The sequence below is a fragment of the Pinus tabuliformis genome, chromosome 2_2 (genome assembly GCF_031772625.1).
Source record: "Pinus tabuliformis cultivar Carrire ecotype Pingquan chromosome 2_2, CPIR1, whole genome shotgun sequence".
NCBI classification, from domain to species: domain Eukaryota; kingdom Viridiplantae; phylum Streptophyta; class Pinopsida; order Pinales; family Pinaceae; genus Pinus; species Pinus tabuliformis.
In genome coordinates, this window is record NC_142300.1 from 1,285,871,559 (window position 1) to 1,285,887,314 (window position 15,756).

The following is a 15,756-nucleotide window of genomic DNA, read 5'->3' on the forward strand; positions in this document are numbered from 1 at the left end:
GGAGAGTGAAGTAGCAGACTGCACACAGTTGTTCGAGAAATTGTTTGAGGTCCTGACTGGTTTGCAGGAGGACCCAAATATCTAGAGGCTAAAGATGGAAGCACGCGAAATCCAACAACACTATGACGAAGTTAAGGGCACAATGGGAACCCTCGTGCTAACACAAAGGTTAGACAAGTTGTAGGAAGCCAAGCAGCTGAAGGAACAGGTGGACGCAGCATTGCATAAGGAAGCAGTGTTGAAGGCATGACTAAAGCCCTGGCTGGAGGAAGTTTACGTAGTCACATGAAACATTGAAGTTAATCTTGTGACTTTGCAAGCGACGCAACAAAAGCTTCAGGCTGATAGCACAGGAGCAGTACCAAGAATACAGTTGAAGATGCAAAGCAGGTAGCAACTCAATGCATAGCCAAGGTTGCGGTCATCCTGGTCGAGCTGGATGGGCTTCGCGCAAAGATATCCGCACCTACTGAGTGTCTCGAGGGCGAGTCACGATGTTTGTGTTGGGGGCCTGTTGGGAGCGGGATCTCCAAAGGGAAGTTTTGGGGCTAAAAGCCCATGTTTAAGTCAATTTTTGTAATATAATTCTAAAATACTCTGCATTTTGTGGTCACGGAGCACGAAGATGTATGTGTCAAAAAGGGTATTCCACCCTTATTTTTGTAAAGTAAAGTCAGTTGTAAGTGATCTACCCATGGTCCGCGGACCATGGGATTGCATAAAAAGAGATAAGATCTAAGTAGTATAGAAATCAAGGAATAGAATGGCAGATCATGTAATAGAGGGATAGCTTTGAAGAAGAAGTCTAGGTCTTGGGTCGTAGTGTAGGTAGAGGCTCTGCAGTTGAGTGTGCAAAGGCCTAGGGTAGAAATCCACAACTGAGTGCGTGGACCCCTGCAACTATGTGCATAGAGTGGAAAGAGTCTGTAAACACTTGGAAGATATTAATAAAAGGAGTTATTCTGCAATTTCTGTGTCTTTGCTCGGTTGATGTGTTTGGATATTTTATGTATTAATTTCCTTTATTATGCTTATATAATGCGTGAATGAATGCAATTACATTGAATAGTCGAACACAATTATGAATATTTGCTTACGTGGTGTTAAATTTAAGTACTTGAAGAGATAAGAAAATCACTTTGGATAATTGGGGAATCTACACGGCACATTGCCATAACAGAGCGAAAGTACCTGAGCCACAGGTTAGGGCTGCATGAAGGTCGATCGTATACTTTCGCAAAGTGACCTGTGCGAAGGCAGGGATAGAAGACATCAAATGACATCACAACCATCTCAGGGTGCGAAAACGTGGTTCCAACATCCCCCCACACTACTTCGAATGAGACTTCGGTCTGCGCTCCATGGGCTGATGCCGAAAGGGCCAGTAGTGTAGGGATTTGTTTGGCTAATTAATGTTGAACCTGGGTTAGGCCCCCTCAATACAACAACAGTGTACTATTTGTTTTAGATTTTTATGAGTTGAACTGATAGTGCATGCAATCAAGAACTGATCCTTGAGGGATTGTGTTATTTTTAGAGGCTTTATTTCCCTTTAAATACAAGCTATCCTTCATAGGAATTACACATTGGAATAGAGACTTGGAGAGCTTGTGAAGAGGCTAAGCTTTGGCCTTGATCTTGCTTATGAGTTGGAGATTGAATTTACTGAGTGTTGGGATTGTTGTAGAGAGAACAAGCATTGTAATTTCATCTTGATTTTCCAGATGAATACAAAATAGATAGTGAGGTTTTGAGTTGTGGCTTTCCCCGGATATTTATTGTGTTATGTGCCTTTTATTCTCTTCCTCTATTGATTATTCTTTTCTCGATGTTTATGGGCTTCCGCTATAAAGAGTAGAAGTAGATTCTTTTCTCTTGTTTTAGCATATTACATGAGCTTGTGAATCTACAGGTTTTTCTACAACACAAACCCTATTGTCTTTTGGTCTTCAAGTTTTCTGCATCTCGGTGAAGTTATTTTATTGTGATTCGTTGTCTCTTAAAGAATAATTTGTTTTATGTGATTGCAATCAGTTCACATTCCTCAAAGTTGTGTGCAAACAAAGAGGTAGCCTTGTTCAGTTCACATTCCTCAAAGTTGTCTAGAAATGTGAAAGGCAGTCTTCGTCTGGGGTTGTTCTTCAGGTGTTCTTATTTGGATGTCAAACGTCTTTTCACTCTTTTGGTTGTTTCGTATTCCCCTCATTCGTCTGCTCAGTCCTACTAGGGAGGTCAATTGTCGCTTATTCTCTCAGGGGTTTGGAGTTTCGGTCTTGTGTTTTGTTGGTAGGTCAACTGTGGAAATGGGACTACAACGATGACTTCCTTGTCACTTGGGAGGTGCTATGAGGGCTTCCTCATCCAAACACCTTCGACTATTTGTTTGGGAATCAATAATTAACTTCTTTGACGTTGCTCCACTGAAAAAAAAAAGGATGTTTTACATTTGGAAGCAAGGGAGTTTGGAGAACGAATGTACCATTCTAATTATGAAGTTGGTGGCAGTTCTCTAAAATGGGTTCCTGATCCCCGGAAATTTGGAAAGAGAACACTGTATTTTCTCCATTCCATCACCCTACATCAGCAAATGGAAACATTTCTCATTATGGTCATACGAGACAAACAGGTAGACAACTACAAGCTCTTTGCTGGACAAGAGGATATCAAGAGAATTACGACGGATATTCGATATGGCCTTGATGATATAGTGGTTTTCTTAAATCAAATTATTACCAAGATGAGGATGTAGTGACCAATGCTCAACCTCTTAACAATATCCCACCTATGAACACTAAAAATGCAAACTATCCTCCTCTCTCTCCAGTCATCATTCTGGACTATGATGTCTATTACATCTACTTTTGCACACTATGGTTATGGTCTATTTCTAGTTGTTGGTAGTTATTTCTTATTTTTGTACTTTTGTTCTCACACTCGTTGTAGACTTCAAGTCTATTTTTTGTGTATGGATGTCATAGTTTTGTTGTAATTCTAAGAATTTCATACTTTTAATTCTTAGGCTCAAAGACAGTCTCAATAGTCTTTTGATTAGTCAATCTGATATAAAATTTTATCTTTATAATTTTTATTATTATTGATGATGATGATGATGATGATGGTTAACGTCCACTGAGACCAAACTTTGGTCTATCGGAAATAAAGAAATGAATTATTTAGTTTGATTTAAGATTTTATTCCTATGCTTAAAAAGCTTGGACAGAAGCCTCACGAGCTCATTGTAATTTTGACAACGTAAAAGGCTAGGAAGGTCAGTGTTGCAACAAAGATTTTTAAACTGAGATCTAATGTGGTTGTACACGAGGCACTCTAAGAGGAAGTGATTTTCGTCCTCGATGTTCATATTCTCACAGAGATGGCAGAACCTTTCCATCCATGGTGTTTTAGGAACTGCCCAATGACCCGTTTCACTATGGAGCTCATGAGAGTTCGTTCTAATCTTGGCTATATTAATTTTCTTCTTTGAGCTAGTTAAAACAGAGAGATACTTTTGATCTTCTAGGGTGGGGTTGATGACCTCCTTATAATATCTTAATTTTCTTTTAGCTGCTAAATCTTTCTCACACCACATTTTTCTTTGAACTTAGAAGTAACAATAATTTTAATGTTATTAATGTTTTGAAATGCAACATTCTCGTCGATCTCCCAATGGTTTAACTAGGTCCTGGTGTCTTTATACCAACCTCGTTTGAGCCTTTGGTGGTTTTGGCTGGAATTTAAAGCTAGTTTGGGAAGTATATGGTCTCCTATGTTATTGAGTTTGGGCTTGTACAACAGAAGCCTAGTCATAGATAGGTTCTCGATAAAGGAAATACCTACTTCTATAACGAGAATAGGATAGGTGTGTTGCTTTTAATTTTGAGGTTATATGTTATAAAACACTTCTGGATTTGTTCAATATTTCTCCAAGATTCTCTAGAGATGCTACAACCCCAAACCTCACATCCATATAAGATAACCGAAGTGTCTAAAGTTTCAAATAGGAACTTCTTTCTATCCCACATTACGAGGTTTGTCATTTTACAATTATTTTCAAGACCAAAATAAGCTTTCCATCCCCCATTAATCCTTTTCTCAATGCTATAGTTCCAGTTGAGCTTGTATTGAATATCAATTCCTAGGTACATGTAGGAAGACACTTCCTCCAAGTTACTATTGTCATACATAAAATTAGCGTAAGTGTCCTTCTTGGATTTGATAATCATAACTTTTGTTTTTTTAGTGTTAACAATCATACCCATTGTAGAGCAGAAATCCTTAAGAAGTATAAGTTGCTTATCAAGATCAGATGGGCACCTTGTGAGAAGAACAATATCGTCAGCGTAGAGAAGAAGGATGATGACTATCCCAGCTAAAATCGTGCCAGCACATCCTGCTTCCTCTAAGCAACCTTCTAGCTGGTCAATGTAAATGCCAAATAGGGCAGCGGATAGGGGCAACCTTGTTTAACTCCGATATTACACTTAATATATTTTGACCCCCCCTCATTGCTCTTTAACTTGACAATTACATTTTTGTATAACCTTATAGCGGTAGCTCTCAACTCAAAAGGAACCTTTAGCTCTTCTAATCTGTTCCAAAGGTTGTTTCTAGGAACCGTATCGAAAGCCTTTATAAAGTCCACAAAGCAACAAAAGAGATTGAATTTATCATTGCAACATTCCTCCACAATAATCCTAAGCGTAACGAGTTGATTTGTTGTTGGATTAATAGAAATCTATGTACAAATTAAATAAATAAAATATATACAAATATTTGCACTACATTTAAATCGAAGGCCTGAGGTTTGGGAGTTCATTACAATCCTGTAAAAGAATTTGCTGAAGATGTGATTGGTACTCAATATTGCTCGTTAAAATTATTTTAAATGATAAGTTTTAAAACTATAAAATAATTTTAAATAAAATTAATTTCTTTTAAAAACAAAATTTTAATAATTTAATTAAAACAATATTTTTTCCCTCAATTTTATTAATTCAGTTTCCTCATAAAATTAGGAAGTCGGAACAATTTTTCATAAAGTTAAAAAGTCAGTACAATTTTTTATCAAAATAATTTATTAACAATATAAAGTGTGAAATGCAAGGAAAATAACATTTTCTAAAAGACCAGTAAATGTTGCGGATTCCCTATTATAAATTAAAAAAAAAAATTGAAAATGAAATTACCTAACATAAATCAAAAAATGAAATTGTTATTGAAAAATCATGTATTAATTTAGTATTAAGTGTATAAGAAATTTTATGTATTCATTTAGTTTAATTTAGTATTTATCAAAAGTATATGATAAATAAATAGGAAATTTCATGTATTAATTTGATTTGGTTTAATTTTATATTTAGTAAGTGTATATGAAAAATAAATGTGCTACAATAATTTAGTGTTGGCTAGAAAATATATAATGAATAATTAAATTTAATATGATTAAGTAAGAGAATTATTTGTTAAAAGACAATTGAAATAAGAAAAAAATATTTATTCATAGAATCTATCAAAGAGAATTGTTAATTTTAAAAGTAAATGGAGATTTAAAATATATGAAGAGAAAATTCATTAGTTGTCAGCAATTGTAAATTAAGTATTGGCACTATTATAGGATAATATATTCATACCATTTCATATATATTAATTATTAATATTGTGCAACTAATAAAAGTAAAATAAATATATGTCATATACTGCATTAATAATAAGAATATATAATATTATTATGCTGAGTTTTTTATTATTATTATTTTTATCTTTTTTTTGTTTTCAATTCAATTATGCAATAAGCCTTCAATTAATTTAACCAATAGAATGATACAAAATCATATATATATATATATAGATACACACCTAATGTCTTACATTAGGAAATAGGTAAATATTTATAGACAAAGCATTACTAGGCATTATTAATACAAAGTCAACTATAAATCTATTGCTATAGTATTTGCCTTCTACAGACACTAATAATATATTTTATATATCAGTTTAATTAGTATTTAGTAAGTATTATAGATTAGTTTTTTATAGTCTTTTCCTTTGTTTTCAATTCAATTATGCAATAAGTCTTCAATTATTTTAACCAATAGAATGATACAAAATAATATATATATATATATATATATATATATATATATATATATATATATATATATATATATATATATATAGATAAATAATGGCTTACATCAGGAAATAGGTGAATATTTATAGACAAAGCATTACTGGGCATTATTAATACAAAGTCAACTATGAATCTATTGCTATAGTCTTTGCCTTATGCAGGTACTAATAATATATTTTATATACCAGTTTAATTTAGTATTTAGTAAGTATTATAGATTACTTTCTTTTATATGCTTGAAAAATGTTAAGAGAAGCATTCCAAGATCATCATACTTTTGTTCAATTAAAAGGTCAAGAAGGTTGGCAGTGTGACAAATGTTTTGAAAATTAGATTGAAAGTGAGTATAACATAGGCAATATGAGAGAAAGTGGTTTTCATCTTCAACCCTCTTAGTGTTCAAAAGGTGGCAAACTCTTTCATCCCACTAGGTTTTCAAAATTGACCAATTCTCACTTTCACCATGGAGCTCATGAGAATGTGTTCTTATTTTAGCAATGTTCATTCTTTTCTTAACATTAGTTAAGATAGAGAGATAATTTTTATTTTCGAGATTAAGGTTGACCACCTCCTTATAATCTTTTAGTTTCCTTTTTCCCTCTATCACTTTAACACCCCTCCATTTCTCCTTAAATTTTGAAGTAATAATATTTTTAATGTTATCCTTATTTTGCAAACTTTTCCTCCAATGGTCTACCCAAGGCTAGACATCCTTATGACAACTCTACTTGAGTAAAAAATGGGGGTTTTAGCTAGAATTAGAAGCAATTTTAAGAAACCTCTTGGCTTCCATGTTGTTTAACTTCTTCGTATATATAAGATACCTAATCATAACCATAATATCAATGGGGGGAATATTTGAATCAATAAGGAGGATATGACAAGGAGTAATTATTTTAATTTTGAGATTGTAGGTTATAAACTACTTTTGGATATGTTATATCTTCCTACATAATTATTTGGAGATACTACAATCCCAAACCTCATGTCCATATAAAATAACATGCATGATGATGGTCTCAAAGAGTAGTTTATTTATTTATTTGTTGATTCCATATATGATGATCTATTGACTTACAATTGTTTTCAAATTGATAGTAAGCTTCCCATCCTCCATTTATCCTTTTCTCAATCATATAATTCCAATTGAGCTTGTGACAGATATTGATTCAAAAATATTTGTATGAAATTTCTCCAAGTAGTTGTTTTCATATATATGAAAGTATCATATGCGGTGATTTTGTATTTAATTATCATGACTTTAATATTGTCAATATTAACAACCATACTCATCTTGAAGCAAAAATATTGGAGGATACTTAATTTTTTTCCAAGATCATAATGGATCCTTACCAAAAGTATAACATCATCACCATAAAGGAGAAGAGTTATGACTATACCAATGAGTGGGGCGAATGAAACCTACATCTTCCAAAAAAAATCTTGCCTAGCAATGTATATTAATATGACATAAGTAAATTAATTTTTATGGCAGGTTGAAAATTTCTACTTAGGAAATCAACCACTCTTTAAAAGCATAGTCAAAATGTTTATAATAATCTAATTGAAGTTGACATATATAGAGATACAAAACGATAGATTTATATGTATGATAATATAAAACAAACATATAAACACGTTGATAGAAGCCTAAAGAAATTTAGTAAATGACATAATCAAGAGTGAGTTGGTTGAGAAGGGCTACTTGGTCATAGGAGAACATTGCAGCTTTAGCTTTGCCAGTTAACTTTGGTATATTCTTATCTTTAATAATTTTTGGATTAGTGCTCATTCCCTAAGACCCATAAGTTCTCAAAGCTTTTATTACATTTTTTTCATCTCCAAGCAAACCTTAAAGCTTAATCTGAAAGCCACCTTGCATAGCACTATAAATTAGCTTCTAGTCTATGAATCTTATCCAAAGTTTTTGATTCTTACTGCCCCTTATTCTCCATGGAAAAGAAAATAATGAGAGTTTTAACAAGCTAATAAAACTCCATGGCATGAAAGAATTTCATGTCAAAGGACTTCGAAATTCCCAAGTTTGCAACCTAGTCTTGAAATTCTTCCTTAATTTTCCATTGGGGGTTTTCATGTATGATGCATGTCTGATTTAACTAAAGCTTCCACATTTGTTGGAATTTTAGAGGTATGCTTTGGTTGAACATTTACCTATCCTGATTGGCAGTGTCCTTTGCACTTGTGCACTATGGACAGGGTATGGATTGTTTAATGGTTTGCTCTTTGGACATTCCTCTTCTTCTAGCATCACAATGTCTAGAATTAGGAGAGTTCTTGGTCTTCGAGTCAATGATGGATGACATGAAGTGTTGGGAAAAATAGAGTGAAGAGCTCACTTACACTAAACTGTGTGAGTCACGCCCCCAACTAACCACAGGGGAATCACCTTTTCAATCAACATATTATCATGCACATTCATAAAGGGGTTTTTAAATTGTAAGAAATAGAGCCAATATATTGTAGGTATTTTGGAGGTGGAGGAGATGTGGGGTACCAAGGGGTTTTTTTAGAAATAGCTTGAAATTTGCAGTTGTTAATGAAATCAGACTGAGATCAATAGACACAAATTTCTTCTACTCAATTCGTGGAAAGGAAAACATACAATAGAAACACATACAATCATTCAATCACAATTTATACAATTTTTTAGTCAGAAACCCAACTAGGAAAAATCTCTCCTCTGTTTTTATTATATCAGATGAGAACATTGATCTATTACAATGAAAACTTCAATCCTTGAAGCTCAACCTGCACTGCAATATCGATCTCTTCCTCCTGAGTCTGCTCTAGAAAATACTTACCAAATCTAGGCCTCCTACGCCTCCTATTTCCTTGTACAATTCCTGAGGAAATTAGCTCCTAAATAATAAGAAAAGCTCCTATTTTCTTGCACGATTCCCAAGAGGAGTGCCTCATCTGCTACATGAAAACTCTTTACAATCACTAGTATATAATAATAAATACAATTATGCATTTTCCCTCCACTCAACTAGGGAATTCGAATTGAATGTGTTTAGTAAATTTAGTATATCCTAAATTGCTACATTAATTATCAATCCGAGAGTCATAAACTGATGAAGTGTGGCACATTGTATGTGCAAGACAACCTCTTTCTTACTTTTTATTGTTTTCAATTTTATTTTTTTTTGGTGTTTTGTCTTTGTTGGTCTCCTAATGCAAATGGAAATTCTATCCCTAAGTTTTAAGAATACTTTTAGAGAGCGCGTTCGCCTTCACCTGAGACCAAAGAGGAGGACATAGAGCAGCAAGGCATGGACCCTTAGGCAATGTCCACCCACATTAAGCGCCCAAGAGAGCTAGAGAAGGGAGGGCCTAGAAAGAAATCCAAAACGACCAAGACTTTGCTGGACCCTATCACATTGATGGAGGGCGACTTATATGATATCAGTGACACAATCAGAGATGTCACCGTGGAGGCCCTGCAACAATTTGAGAAGTAGCAGTAGATCATACTATGGTCCATCCAGACTGGGTTACAGGAGTTGCAGACCCGTGCATCGCAAGCTGGTACGGCATCTACCAGCTTGGCTATCGGCATGTCAGAGGCTACCAATATGCTGCGCACAAAGGCTTCCAGTGTGCTAGTGCTGCTAGATGGAGCACTGACCAAGGAAAATGAGGCTAACAAGTCCACTATCAGTGCCTTGAAGGGAGTTGGACTGAACCTGGCAATGCTTCCGCGCGAAGCACTCCACCTCTTGCAGGATGGAGTAATTGAAGAGCTGAGGGTCCGTCAGCACCACGCCCTCCAGGTGATCAGCGAATAAAGGATAAACAATGAATAGATGACGCTACAAAGAAATGCTTCCATCGCCACTGAGGCCAAGGCGACCAACCAGAGCAAGAATATCATGCAGGTTCATGGAAGAGGCATGCCGAATGGTCCCACAGTTGGCCATTCTAGAGGAGGAGCTAGTCGAGGTCCACATCTACAAATTGGCCACAGGGGTGTGTGACACCTGGATAGAGATGGTGCGGGTTCAGTTGGAGCTAGACCTACAGATTACAGAGCCCCAGTTGAGGGCCTAGCCTTCAACATTTCCCGAGGTAAAGGAACATTGGGCGGCCGTTGTCACAGAAGCAGTTGTGGCGGTGGAGATTGAAGTAGCAGACTGCACACAGTTGTTCGAGAAATTGTTTGAGGTCCTGACTGGTTTGTAGGAGGACCCAAATATCCAGAGGCTAATGATGGAAGCACGCGAAATCCAACAGCACTATGACGAAGTTAAGGGCACAACGCGAACCCTCGTGCTAACACAAAGGTTAGACAAGCTGTACGAAGCCAAGTAGCTGAAGGAACAGGTGGACGCAGCATTGCATAAGGAAGCAGTGTTGAAGGCATGACTAAAGCCCTGGTTGGAGGAAGTTTACGTAGTCACATGAAACATTGAGGTTAAGCTTGCGACTTTGCAAGCGATGCAACAAAAGCTTCAGGTTGATAGCATAGGAGCAGTACCAAGAATACAGTTGAAGATGCAAAGCAGGCAACAACTCAATGCATAGCCAAGGTTGCGATCATCCGGGTCGAGCTGGATGGGCTTCGCGCAAAGATATCTGCACCTACTGAGTGTCTCGAGGGCGAGTCACGATGTTTGTGGTGGGGGCCTGTTGGGAGCGGGATCTCCCAAGGGAAGTTTTGGGGCTAAAAGCCCATGTTTAAGTCGATTTTTGTAATATAATTCTAAAAGACTCCGCATTTTGTGGTCACGGAGCGCGAAGATGTATGTGTCAAAAAGGGTATTCCACCCTTAGTTTTGTAAAGTAAAGTCAGTTGTAAGTGATCTACCCATGGTCCGCGGACCATGGGATTGTATAAAAAGAGATAAGATCTAAGTAGTCTAGACATCAAGGAATAGAATGGCAGATCATGTAATAGAGTGATAGCTCTGAAGAAGAAGTCTAGGTCTTGGATCGTAGTGTAGGTAGAGGCTCTGCAGCTGAGTGTGCAAAGGCCTAGGGTAGAAATCCGCAACTGAGTGCGTGGACCCCTGTAACTATGTGCATAGGGTGGAAAGAGTCTGTAAACACTTGGAAGATATTAATAAAAGGAGTTATTCTGCAATTTCTGTGTCTTTGTTCGGTTGATGTGTTTGGATATTTTATGTATTAATTTCCTTTATTATGCTTATATGATGCGTGAATGAATGCAATTACATTGAATAGTCGAACACAATTATGAATATTTGCTTACGCGGTGTTAAATTTAAGTACTTGAAGAGATAAGAAAATCACTTTGGATAATTGGGGAATCTACACGGCACATTGCCATAGCAGAGCGAAAGTACTTGAGCCACAGGTTAGGGCTGCATGAAGGTCGATCGTATACTTTCGCGAAGCGACCTGTGCGAAGGCAGGGATAGAAGACATCAAATGACATCACAACCATCTCAGGGTGCGAAAACGTGGTTCAAACATCCCCCCACACTACTTCGAATGAGACTTCGGTCTGTGCTCCATGGGCTGATGCCGAAAGGGCCAGTAGTGTAGGGATTTGTTTGGCTAATTAATGTTGAACCTGGGTTAGGCCCCCTCAATACAACAACAGTGTACTATTTGTTTTAGATTTTTATGAGTTGAACTAATAGGGCATGCAATCAAGAACTGATCCTTGAGGGATTGTGCTATTTTTAGAGGCTTTATTTCCCTTTAAATACAAGCTATCCTTCATAGGAATTACACATTGGAATAGAGACTTGGAGAGCTTGTGAAGAGGCTAAGCTTTGGCCTTGATCTTGCTTATGAGTTGGAGATTGAATTTACTGAGTGTTTGGATTGTTGTAGAGAGAACAAGCATTGTAATTTCATCTTGATTTTCCAGATGAATACAAAATAGATAGTGAGGTTTTGAGTTGTGGCTTTCCCCGGATATTTATTGTGTTATGTGCCTTTTATTCTCTTCCTCTATTGATTATTCTTTCCTCGATGTTTATGGGCTTCCGCTATAAAGAGTAGAAGTAGATTCTTTTCTCTTGTTTTAGTATATTACATGAGCTTGTGAATCTACAGGTTTTTCTACAACACAAACCCTATTGTCTTTTGGTCTTCAAGTTTTCTGCATCTCGGTGAAGTTATTTTGTTGTGATTCGTTGTCTCTTAAAGAATAATTGGTTTTATGTGATTGCAATTAGTTCACATTCCTCAAAGTTGTGTGCAAACAAAGAGGTAGCCTTGTTCAGTTCACATTCCTCAAAGTTGTCTAGAAATGCGAAAGGCAGTCTTCGTCTGGGGTTGTTCTTCAGGTGTTCTTATTTGGATGTCAAACATCTTTTCACTCTTTTGGTTGTTTCATATTCCCCTCATGCATCTGCTCAGTCCTACTAGGGAGGTCAATTGTCGCTTATTCTCTCAGGGGTTTGGAGTTTTGGTCTTGTGTTTTGTTGGTAGGTCAACTGTGGAAATGGCACTACAATGATGACTTCCTTGTCACTTGGGAGGTGCTATGAGGGCTTCCTCATCCAAACACCTTTGACTATTTGTTTGGGAATCAATAATTAACTTCTTTGATGTTGCTCCACTGGAAAAAAAAAAGGATGTTTTACATTTGGAAGCAGGCGAGTTTGGAGAACGAATGTACCATTCTAGTTATGAAGTTGGTGGCAGTTCTCTAAAATGGGTTCTTGATCCCCGGAAATTTGGAAAGAGAACACTGTATTTTCTCCATTCCATCACCCTACATCAGCAAATGGAAACATTTCTCATTATGGTCATACGAGACAAACAGGTAGACAACTACAAGCTCTTTGCTGGACAAGAGGATATCAAGAGAATTACGACGGATATTCGATATGGCCTTGATGATATAGTGGTTTTCTTAAATCAAATTATTGCCAAGATGAGGATGTAGTGACCAATGCTCCACCTCTTAACAATATCCCACCTATGAACAATACAAATGCAAACTATCCTCCTCTCTCTCCAGTCGTCATTCTGGACTATGATGTCTATTACATCTACTTTTGCACACTATGGTTATGGTCTATTTCTAGTTGTTGGTAGTTATTTCTTATTTTTGTACTTTTGTTCTCACACTTGTTGTAGACTTCAAGTCTATTTTTTGAGTATGGATGTCATAGTTTGTTGTAATTCTAAGAATTTCATACTTGTAATTCTTAGGCTCAAAGACAGTCTCAATAGTCTTTTGATCAGTCAATCTGATATAAAATTTTATCTTTATAATTTTTATTATTATTGATGATGATGATGATGATGGTTAATGTCCACTGAGACCAAACTTTGGTCTATCGGAACTAAAGAAATGAATTATTTAGTTTGATTTAAGATTTTATTCCTATGCTTAAAAAGCTTGGAGAGAAGCCTCACGAGCTCATTGTAATTTTGACAACGTAAAAGGCTAGGAAGGTCAGTGTTGCAACAAAGATTTTTAAACTGAGATCTAATGTGGTTGTACATGGGGCACTCTAAGAGGAAGTGATTTTCATCCTTGATGTTCGTATTCTCATAGAGATGGCAGAACCTTTCCATCCATGGTGTTTTAGGAACTGCCCAATGACCCGTTTCACTATGGAGCTCATGAGAGTTCATTCTAATATTGGCTATATTAATTTTCTTCTTTGAGCTAGTTAAAACAGAGAGATACTTTTGATCTTCTAGGGTGGAGTTGATGACCTCCTTATAATATCTTAATTTTCTTTTAGCTGCTAAATCTTTCTCACACCACATTTTTCTTTGAACTTAGAAGTAACAATATTTTTAATGTTATTAATGTTTTGAAATGCAACATTCTCGTCGATCTCCCAATGGTTTAACTAGGTCCTGGTGTCTTTATACCAACCTCATTTGAGCCTTTGGTGGTTTTGGCTGTAATTTAAAGCTATTTTGGGAAGTATATGGTCTCCTATGTTATTGAGTTTGGGCTTGTACAACAGAAGCCTAGTCATAGCTAGGCTCTCGATAAGGGAAAGACCTACTTCTATAAGGAGAATAGGACAGGGTGTGTTGCTTTTAATTTTGAGGTTATATGTTATAAAACACTTCTGGATTTGTTCAATCTTTCTCCAAGATTCTCTAGAGATACTACAACCCCAAACCTCACATCCATATAAGATATCCGAAGTGACTAAAGTTTCAAAGAGGAACTTCTTTCTATCCCACATTACGAGGTTTGTCATTTTACAATTATTTTCAAGACCAAAATAAGCTTTCCATCCCCCATTAATCCTTTTCTCAATGCTATAGTTCCAGTTGAGCTTGTATTGAATATCAATTCCTAGGTACGTGTAGGAAGACACTTCCTCCAAGTTACTATTGTCATACATAAAATTAGCGTAAGTGTCCTTCTTGGATTTGATAATCATAACTTTTGTTTTCTTAGTGTTAACAATCATACCCATTGTAGAGCAGAAATCCTTAAGAAGTATAAGTTGCTTATCAAGATCAGATGGGCACCTTGCGAGAAGAACAATATCGTCAGCGTAGAGAAGAAGGATGATGACTATCCCAGCTAAAATCGTGCCAACACATCCTGCTTCCTCTAAACAACCTTCTAGCTAGTCAATGTAAATGCCAAATAGGGCAGGGGATAGGGGCAACCTTGTTTAACTCCGATATTACACTTAATATCTTTTGACCACCCCTCATTGCTCTTTAACTTGACAATTACATTTTCGTATAACCTTATAGCGGTAGATCTCAACTCAAAAGGAAACTTTAGCTCTTCTAATCTGTTCCAGAGGTTGTTTCTAGGAACCGTATCGAAAGCCTTTATAAAGTCCACAAAGCAACAAAAGAGATTGAATTTATCATTGCAGCATTCCTCCACAATAATCCTAAGCGTAACGAGGTGATTTGTTGTTGGATTAATAGAAATCTATGTACAAATTAAATAAATAAATTATATACAAATATTTGCACTACATTTAAAACAAAGGCCTAAGGTTTGGGAGTTCATTACAATCCTGTAAAAGAATTTGCTGAAGATGTGATTGGTACTCAATATTGCTCGTTAAAATTATTTTAAATGATAAGTTTTAAAACTATAAAATAATTTTAAATAAAATTAATTTCTTTTAAAAACAAAATTTTAATAATTTAGTTAAAACAATATCTTTTCCCTCAATTTTATTAATTCAGTTTCCTCATAAAATTAGGAAGTCAGAACAATTTTTCATAAAATTAAAAAGTTAGTACAATTTTTTATCAAAATAATTAATTAACAATATAAAATGTGAAATGCAAGGAAAATAACATTTTCTAAAAGACCAGTAAATGTTGCGGATTCCTTATTATAAATTAAAGAAAAAATTGAAAATGAAATTACCTAATATAAATCAAAAAATGAAATTGTTTTTGAAAAATCATGTATTAATTTAATATTAAGTGTATAAGAAATTTTATGTATTCATTTATTTTAATTTAGTATTTGTTAAATGTATATGATAAATAAATAGGAAATTTTATGTATTAATTTGATTTGGTTTAATTTTATATTTAGTAAGTGTATATGAAAAATAAATGTGGTACAATAATTTAGTGTTGGCTGGAAAATATATAATGAATAATTAAATTTAATATGATTAAGTAAGAGAATTATTTGTTAAAAGATAATTGAAATAAGAAAAAAATAT